Here is a 9,609-nt window from a genome sequence, read left to right on the forward strand (position 1 = left end):
GCATTGCAGGCAGCAGCTTGGCCTGCTTGCCACAACACAGGCTGCCGTCAATTACTTTCAAAGCCACACAGAGAGAGAGAGAGAGAGAGAGAGATCTCCATATTGCTGATTGATTCCCCCAAACACCTAGGACAACCAGGCTGAAGCTGGAAGCCAGACACTAAATCTGGGTCTCCCACATGGGTGGGAGGGGGATCCAAGTGCATCTGCTATGACCTACTGCTTCCAGGGTGCACACTAGCAGGAAGCTAGCAGTTAGAACTGGAACTCAAGCCGCTGTGCCCACTGCCCGCCCCTCCAGTCTTTTTTAAGGCTTGGTAATTGACACTTTGGCCACTAGGTGCCACCAAAGATCTCGTTTTTAAAATGTAGACTTCAGCTGCCTGGAAACAGTGAGATTCAATAACATGTATTCATTGTTTAAACTTTAGGCACCAAGCCTCGATATGCATGATAGGAAATTCTTCACAAACCGCAATGGTTTTTAAGTCTTTTTTCACCCATCACGTGGCAGTCAAGTTTTTCTTCCAACAGCGTTTGAGGGTTGAGGTGGGCATACAGTGAGCTTGGGGGGTGGGGAGGCTGAGGCCGAATAAGGACAGGTCAGCAGCTGGTGCTGGCGCCCTGGCACCTGGCAGGGGACCACAGCCAGGACAAAGGACCAACGCTGTCCCAGCGTGGCCCCACCAGCCATACAAATGGCCTCTCTCTCTACCGTCTTAATTTTCACAACCACCCTGTTTTATTTTTTTTATTCCCTCTGTTGTACAGATGCAGAAATTGAGGCAGAGAGTCTAAAGTCTACTCAAGGGCACACATGAGGCGGCAGACCCAGAATTTAAGACAGAATTTTCCAGGGGGCAGAAGAGACCATGGCTGATGGCCTGGGCGGGCTCTCAGTCCCTTTCGTCAGAGTCCCTCAGGACCACAGGAACTCTAGTCATTGTCAAAGGATTTGTTCCAGGGGTCAGCAATGTGGCGCCATGTAAAATGCCGGCATCCCATCCTGGAGTGGCTGGTTGGAGTCCTATCTACTCTGCTTCCTATCTACCTTCCTGCTAATTTGCCTGGGAGGCAGCAGAGCATGACCCAAGTGGTTTGGTGCCTGCACCCACATGGGAGACCCAGATGAGGCTCCCGGCTCCAGGCTTTAGCCTGACCCAGCCCTGGCTGGCTGTTGTAGCCACTTGGGGGAGTGAACCAGCAGGTGGAAGCCTGTGCTTGTGCATTCTCTATCTCGCTCTCTCGCTCTCTGCCTCTCCTCTCTCTGTGTAACTCTGACTTTCAAATAAATAAATAAATCTAAAAATATACATTCGAATCCCATCAGAGAGTGACTGAATCAGGGTCTCCGAGGTAGTGTGAAACTTACACATTCGTAACATTCCACCCGGTGACCATAAGGTACACTATCTTTTAAGACTCTTTCCACTAAAGGCAGGTACCTAGGGAGGTCCCATGTTCTGGAAAGGGAGGAGGGGGGAAGCAGTGTTCTGACAGCCGCAGGGATGGTGCCTGGGCTCAGGAACCACCCGCTGCCCTTTTTCCTAGCCAGCCAAAGGCATAGGAGACTTTGATTACCTGCAGGCCTGGGGGGCTCATCCCTGCCACCGTGCCCCGACACACACCTGCTCATCTGCACAGGCCACCTCCACTGCAGGTCCTCAACCCTTATTGCTCCCTGGGGTCTCTGTGGGGCCCCTTCCCCTCCCCCCCCCACCACACGCTGTTCCAGAGTGGCAGGGCACGCAAGGACACAGATAATGTGTTGGCTGGGTCCGTGCCATGCTCAAGAGAACATCTGTGCGTTGCACAGTTGCAAAGTCCTCCCTCTCCATCTTGGGGACCAACAATACTCTCAGTGATACATTTGGGCTTTTGCAGTTCACGACATATTAATATTATAGCACGGTGTCAACTTGGGACGCGATGGGTTGTGGAGGCAACCCAGGTGCACTCCTGCTAAGAAGAGCTGTGGTCTGGGTGTACTGCCTCCCCTGTGTGGTCTCTGGGGCTCTTCCCTGCACCCCATCCCTGCCACCTCCACCTCCGATCTAGTTGTCATCCTTGGCTTCTGGACTCCAATTCTGAAATGACAACAATGCCTGGCTCGTTCATCAGTACTCTGCACCTGGCATCTGTTGTAAGGAATGCTCATCCTAGATCACCTGGGAAGACATGAAGCGAAGGCTCCTAAAGGGAGACCCACCTGTGCCGCAAGTCCTGATGGGAGGAAAGCCCCAGAGGAGGAAGTGGAGTTAAATACAGGATGCGCTGTGGCTGGTGAGAAGACTCTTTCATGCCTCATCCTTCCTGTCTACTGGGAGGAGAGGCTCTGAAGGAACCAACTGAGGCCGTGAGCAAAGTGCCAGCATGGACGGGCTCTCGGGGGTCTTCTTGCACACGCCCCTCACTCACAGAATACAAACATTCCTGCCCAAGTTCTGTTTGAGCTGCACCTCTTGCATTTCCTAGCAGGAACCTGGGTCTCGACAGCAGTTTGGGGAGCTGACCCCTAAGACGGAAGCCAGGGGCTTGGTTGAGTCTTCAGGTGACTGTCCCCACCAGGATAGGCTCAAAGGAGCCTGACTGGCACGGCCAGCAGCCGCCTTTCCTGCCACACGGGGCCCGCCGCTTGACTGGCAGCTTAGAAGGAGTGCGGTGACAAGGGCTGTCACTGTAGCCTCATTACCCTGTGGGCCTCAGGTTCATTTGCATTTTGTAGAAAGCTCCAGGGATTCCTCCTCCAGGTTGTGAATCTCAAGAGAGGAACTTTCCTCTGGACAAGTCTCATAACCCCACCTGACATCAGAAGCTCAAGTCACAGAACAGAATACATTTGGCCTTTGTTATGCAAGCAAAAGAAGAATGGGCTGAGAGACTGACTGAATTGGGTAGATGTGCCTTTTGGAGCAATATGAATATTAACGTTATTGATTTGTTACCAGTATGATGATTTAAAAATATTTGTGTCTAAAGCAATTAAGCGTCTCTAGATCATTTCCCAGCTCAGCGACGTGCCATGGAGCAGGATTTAGCTGGGCATACTAATGGTTTTTATTAAAATTCTCTTTGGGCCAAACTAGTCAGAAAAATGCCCTCTCTGCCCAACAGCTGGCCAGACATCACAAGGACGTTCTCTCCCTGCCTGCCCCAATCTTCTCTTCAAGAAGGGGATTAAAAGATAAGCTTATCTGGTGCAAAAAATATTCTTAAATACATGCATACAAAGGTTTCTTCAAAAACCTCATAGAAAGCACATACTATGCGAACACTATGGATGGATTTGAAAATACTTTTGCACCAAATTATGCTTATCTCTTTATTTTGCATTTCCACAAACTTTTTGAAGTACCCTCAGACAGATCCTGGTAGACCCTGAAGATTTCAGAAAATGAAGGAGCAATCATTGAAAACATCCAAGCATTTGTGTTTTCTCATCTTTATGAAAGCAAATCTGATGCTGTCAGTTAATACAAACTATGGAAATAAACCGCAAGTTCAACTGAAAAAAATCACCTGTTAGAAATATACACACATTTATCACAGGCATAGACTGGCTCAGATTTCTACTCCTGTTATGAATTACAGCTTTAGCATAATGATACAGCCCATCAGCAATCAGGGATTAGAAAACTCTCGTGGCTACATACCAATAGTCACAAAAATTTTAAACTACTAATGATTATAAATACATGAAAACATATATATATAAAATATCTAAATTCTCAACTTTATTTGCCCATACCTATTTAGGCATAACTCACAATTATGCTCCTCACAGAGTGGAAGGTTAATAATCCAAACTGCTCTTATCTAAATGGGGACACACTGGGCAGGCCCTGGGCACAGCAGCTAAGATGTCCCTTGGGGTCCTCATATCCCAGGTCAACATGCCTGGGCTCCAGGCCTGGATCCGCTTCCAATTCCAGCTTCTTGCTAACGTGCACTCTGGAAGGCAGTGATGTTCAAGTGCGTGGGTCCCTGCCTCCCACGTGAGAGACCTGCACTGAGTTCTGGTCAGAACGTGGGATTCTGGAGTCAGACTGGCCCAGACGTGGCCTTTGCAACCATTTGGGGAGTAAAACAGCAAAGGAAAGATCTCTCTCTCTTTCTCACTCTCTTCTTTGCTCTTTACAATATATTAATATCTTTATTAATTAAACAATGGTTTTGAAAACAAAATGGGGCAGTGTTGCCTGTAATTATTTTCCTAATTGGCTACTTGTGGAGCGAGCAGAGTTGATGATCTTACTCACAGAGCATTCAGCTTTCCATCCGAAGTAGCCATGATGGCGATTTCTAATTGAATCCTCTGCTGACTCTGAAAAATTGTCATCCAGCTCTGTATCTGCACATCAAGAGAAAACAAATACCGTGAATATTATTTAAATGCTACATTATTCCTGTTTGCCACAGATTTTTCAGTTACCTCATTTTAATTGGCATTTTATAAATGTGTTAATGAGCTACTTACAGAGAAAGCACATTACTATTTTATAGTCTTACACATTACATGGAGAAATTGCCAATAATGAGAGAAAACGTTCACACACACATGTTTTCTGAACACAGCAACCTCTCCATCAGATTGATTTACTTGGCGGTGGCAACTGCACACTATTCTTATCATTTATAGTTGACCTTTGCTAACCTCTGTATTTGAAGGGGGATTGTTGAAGTCTTTCATTACACTCAAGCTGGGTTAATAGATACAGATTGAGTATCCCTTATCTAAAATGTGTGGGACCAGAAGTGCTTCAGATTTTAGATTTGGGGTTGGGGAGACTTTGGAATATTTGCATATCCATAGTGAGATATCTTGGAGCCAGGACCCAAAGCCAAGCATGAAATTCACTTACAGTTCATATAGGCCTTATGCACAGCCTGAAGGCAATTTGACCTAATCTTTTTAGTGCACCTGTGCTTTGACTGCAATGGCTCACATAGTTTCAGGTGCTGGAGTCTTCCACTTGCAGCCTCTGTCAGCTCTCGAAATGGTTCGGACTTTAGGACATTTTGGATCTTATGTTTATGGTTTGGACATGCTCAACCAGTATTGAAAAGCAAGAAACAATAGTATACTATGATGTGTTTGATTTGGAAAGTGGAAGAAAAGCAAAAGTAATGTCTTTAAGCACTCATTCCTACTGGATTAGTAGTCTGAACTGGTGGATAAAGAGATAGGAGTGTGTTCATTAATTTTTTTTTTTTTTTTTTGGACAGGCAAAGTTAGACAGTGAGAGAGAGAGACAGAAAGAAAGGTCTTCCTTTTCCATTGGTTCACCCCCAAATGGCCACTGCGGCTGGTGCGCTGCGGCCAGCGTACCACGCTGATCCAAAGCCAGGAGCCAGGTGCTTCTCCTGGTCTCCCATCCAGGTGCAGGGCCCAAGCACTTGGGCCATCCTCCACTGCACTCCCAGGCCACAGCACAGAACTGGACTGGAAGAGGAGCAACCGGGACAGAATCTGGCGCCCCAACCGGGACTAGAACCTGGGGTGCCAGCGCCGCAGGCGGAGGATTAGCCTATTAAGCTGCAGCACCAGCCATCATTAATGTTTAAGTCATTCATTCATTTACTCTTTTTTTTTTTTTTTTTTTTTTTTTTTTTAAAGACAGGCAGATTTAAACAGTGATAGAAAGACAGAGAGAAAGGTCTTCCTTCTGTTGGTTCATTCCCCAAATGGCTGCTACGGCCAGTGCACTGCGTCGATCCAAAGCCAGGAGCCACGCACCTCCTCCTGGTCTCTCACACAGGTGCAGGCGCCCAAGCACCTGGGCCATCCTCCACTGCCCGGGCCACAGCAGAGCGCTAGACTGGAAGAGGAGCAACTGGGACTAGAACCCGGCGCCCATATGGGATGCTGGCGCCGCAGGCGGAGGCTTAACCAAGTGAGCCATGGCGCCGGCCCCTCATTTTTTTCATTCAACATACATGTATTGAACAATTTCTGTGTGTCACATACTGCAACAGTTCCCGGAAGAGCTTCCCAATCCGTCTCTGTCAGGTGACAGTAAAATTGGGAAAACACTTACATGATGTTTTATTATTACACAATAATAGGAAGGAATATATGGTTATGTGAAAAAATAAAACCAGATTTGCCTAATGTAGACATGGCGTAATGACAGACTACAAAAACAGGACCCAGGTGGGTTGTGGTATTGGAACTCCATTCCCTGGAAAGGGGAGAAATTTAGCTGGTCCATGAACTCAATTCACACAACAAACTGGTAAACATCTACTCTGCTGTCCTGAGTTAGGAGTGACAGAGGATTCAAAAATGAACGGACACGGACCCTAACCGGCAAAGGGTCAGATACAAACCGGAGTGGGAACAGACACTTACCTCACGATACAAGGCCCCCAAGGCTGAGTGTGGAGAGCAAACTGGGGCAGAGTCAGTGTCATCGATGCAGGAGAAATGACAAGTAAGGAAGGCGAGGTGTGGGACGAATAGAGCAGGCTGCCCCCAGAGCTGGGGCTAGACCACTGGTGGGGACAGATGCCTTGAAGGCACAGGCATGCTGGGAAGAATGACCAGGATTTACCAATTACTCATTGACTATAAAGGGAAGTGAGAGGGCCGAGAACTTAATGGGGGGGGGGGGGGGAGCGAGGGAGGGAATCACTGGAGAACTGTGGGAGGCTGTTTCCAAGAAGAGAGGCAAGTGAGCTTGTGTCCTAAGCACCAAGGAAGTGACAATGCAAAGAGCTGGGTCAGAGTTCAGCGGAAAGAGCCCCAACTTCTGTAAAGGGGAAACCCCGTGGGCGTGGCTACCGGGGCAATGGGCGGCCCAGGGCTCCAGGAAGCCAGGTGATTTCATGCACCTGGCCAGCTTGTCTGGCCATCGCTTCTGCTCCCTGGCCAATGACAAAGGAAATGGGCAAAGGATGGGCAGTAGGACTGGAGGGAACTTACTAGAGTCTTCTGTGTGTGTTTGTGAACTTTGCACAGGCTTCCAGGGACAGACTCAATCCATGGGAGTGAATTAAGGTGAGAGTCGCTGAAATGTAGATAGTGGTGGATTGCATGCGTGGTCGCATCTGATCTTTTTAGTAGGTAAAAGAAAAAAAGGTAAGTAACCACTTAAGGATATTTTGGTTTCTTTTGGGCCTCTTTAATGAAAAAAAAAAAACCCAATTACTTATTCAGTTCTATTTGTGTGCATGAAGACAACTCCTGGGTGCTGTTGTCAGAGGTGCACTCTTGGGTACAGAATCAGCTTTGACAAAATCATTTTTCCAAGATGTGAGCTTACAAACAGGGATTTTAAAGCTGGTTATAAAAATTCTTTCATGAGGGGTGGGTTTGGTCTGCTGGTTAAGGTGCTTGCATGCCTGGGTGTGATTCCTGGCTCTGGCTGCAGGAGCTGGGTTCCCACCACCTATGTGGCTGACCTGGTTTAAGTTCTCAGCTTCCAGCTTCAAAGAGGGGCTCACTGGGGACATCTGAGGAGTGAACCAGCAGATGAGAGCTCTCCGTCTGCCTCTCACAAATCAAGAAAATCAAATAAAACCCTTATGAAAATAAAAGAGAAGGCTAAGGCCATTTTAACATCATATACATTATCACTGAACTGTTTAAATGGAAGCAAGCCAAGTAATGACCAGCTTATACACTTCCTGTAGTCTGACTTGCTTGATCAATCGATCTTGATTGATTTCTGAAACTATCTCAGCCACTCTCTGAAGTCCAAGATCCCCAAGTCATTCATCACAGAAATGCTCGTTTCTATACTGTTATGAAAATCTAATCTGAGTCAGTCTCCCGGAACACAGCAGGTATCAGAGAGCTCTAGGATCCAGCCACTTGGTGTCTCATAGATGCTGCAGTGTGGTCAAAACCTTATCCAGTCTCTCCTTCTCCCCTCCCCAAATCATTTTGCCATTAAGCCTTCTCTTCTAAATAAATGCCACTGTCAGATATTCAGTGGATTAGCCCCAAATCTAGGCTTTATCATATATACCTTCCTGTCTTTTACTCCTACAGAAGGGATCTTCAAAAAGTTCATGAAGAAATGCCTACCATGAAAAAATTACACACGAATTTCAGTTACTTTGCACCAAAGCAAACCTACCTTTTCAGTTAGTGTTTTGTCTCTTCAAAGAAATAACTAAGGCAAGCTACCTATAGGGAAAGGACTTTTTGGACTCATGATTTTGGGTGTCCCTGGTCCAAGATTTGACAGGCTCCACTGGTGAGGCCATCACGTGAGCCAGGGGATGGCGAATGGTGGAGCACCTGCCAAGAAGAATCACCATGGCAAGCCAGCCATCAGACAACAGCCGAGCCCAATTGAAGCTTTTACCCCAGCCCTCTCCTAGGAATTACCTTCCAGGGGCATACTTCAAGGCTCTAAGCTCCTCCTACTAGGCCCATATCCTAAGCACCATAATTGGGTCAAATTTCCACACTCTTAGTACCATTAACTTCTGCTTTTCTGGTGTATAAATAAATGAACACATGAGTTTGGGAGACAAATCATCAAACTATAGTACGTTCTGAATTCCATCTTTTTAAAAGATTTTTATTTATTTATTTTGAAAGTTAGAGTTACAGGGAGAGAGGTGGGAAACAGAGAGAGAGAGAGAGGTCTTCCATCTGCTGCTTCACTCTCCAAATGGCTGCAACAGCTGGCAGAGGCTGAGCCAGGAGCTTCATTCACATGGGCGGCAGGGGCCCAGACACTTGGACCACCTTGTGCTACTGTTCCTAGGCCATTAACAGGGAGCCAGACAGGAACTGGAGCAGCCAGGACACAAGCCAGTGCCAGTAGGCACAGGCAGCGGCTTTGCCCACTTGGCCACAACTCCCGCCCCTTTCTTCATCCCATGTTTCCACAGACTTTTGAGTCTCCTCATGTTATTAGTTAGGTTAGCCTAATACCATATTATATTTTGCAACTGGCCATTTCTCACATCGCTGCTGCCACTCCACTACCAGAAACCATGCCACGCTGTCCTCCCACCTACAACACTCCATACTCACTCATCCCTGCCTCTTTCCTAGATCCTTCCGGTCCATCCTTCATCCAGTGATCAGAAGGGCTTTTCAAAAGCATGTCAGAATCTCTGACTCTCCTGGGGAAAATCGCCTGTCTAGAATGAAATCCAGACTCGTTGCCATGCTTCTAAGCCTATGCACACCATGATGCCTCATTCATGAAGGAGCTCCATACCTCCTCCTCAGAGACTCGAGCCAAACACCCCAGCTAAGGCAGCTCTGCAGTCACTGTCCACTCCCTCCCCCTCTTGTGTCTTCTTGATGCTCATATTGGTGCCTGGTGTATCTCTTAATGTTTGATTTTTTTTTTTTTAATGATCTACTCCTTACAGAAGATAAGCATCTTGAGAGTAGGGCTTCTTCCAAGTTTATGCTGTGTCCCCACAGTGTACAGTAGAACCTGGCCCAGAGAAAGGACCTTAAACTACTTTTGAAAAAGATTTCCTGATTGTGTGTGTGTGTGTGTGTGTGTGCGTGTATGTGAGTGAGTGTGTGTATTACAGAGAGAGAGAGAGAGAGAGAGAGAGAGAGAGAGAGAGAGAGAGGTCTTCCCTACACTGGTCCTTTTCCCAAATGGCTGCAATGGTCAGGGCTGGTCC

The sequence above is a fragment of the Oryctolagus cuniculus genome, chromosome 9 (assembly GCF_964237555.1).
Source record: "Oryctolagus cuniculus chromosome 9, mOryCun1.1, whole genome shotgun sequence".
Lineage (NCBI taxonomy): Eukaryota > Metazoa > Chordata > Mammalia > Lagomorpha > Leporidae > Oryctolagus > Oryctolagus cuniculus.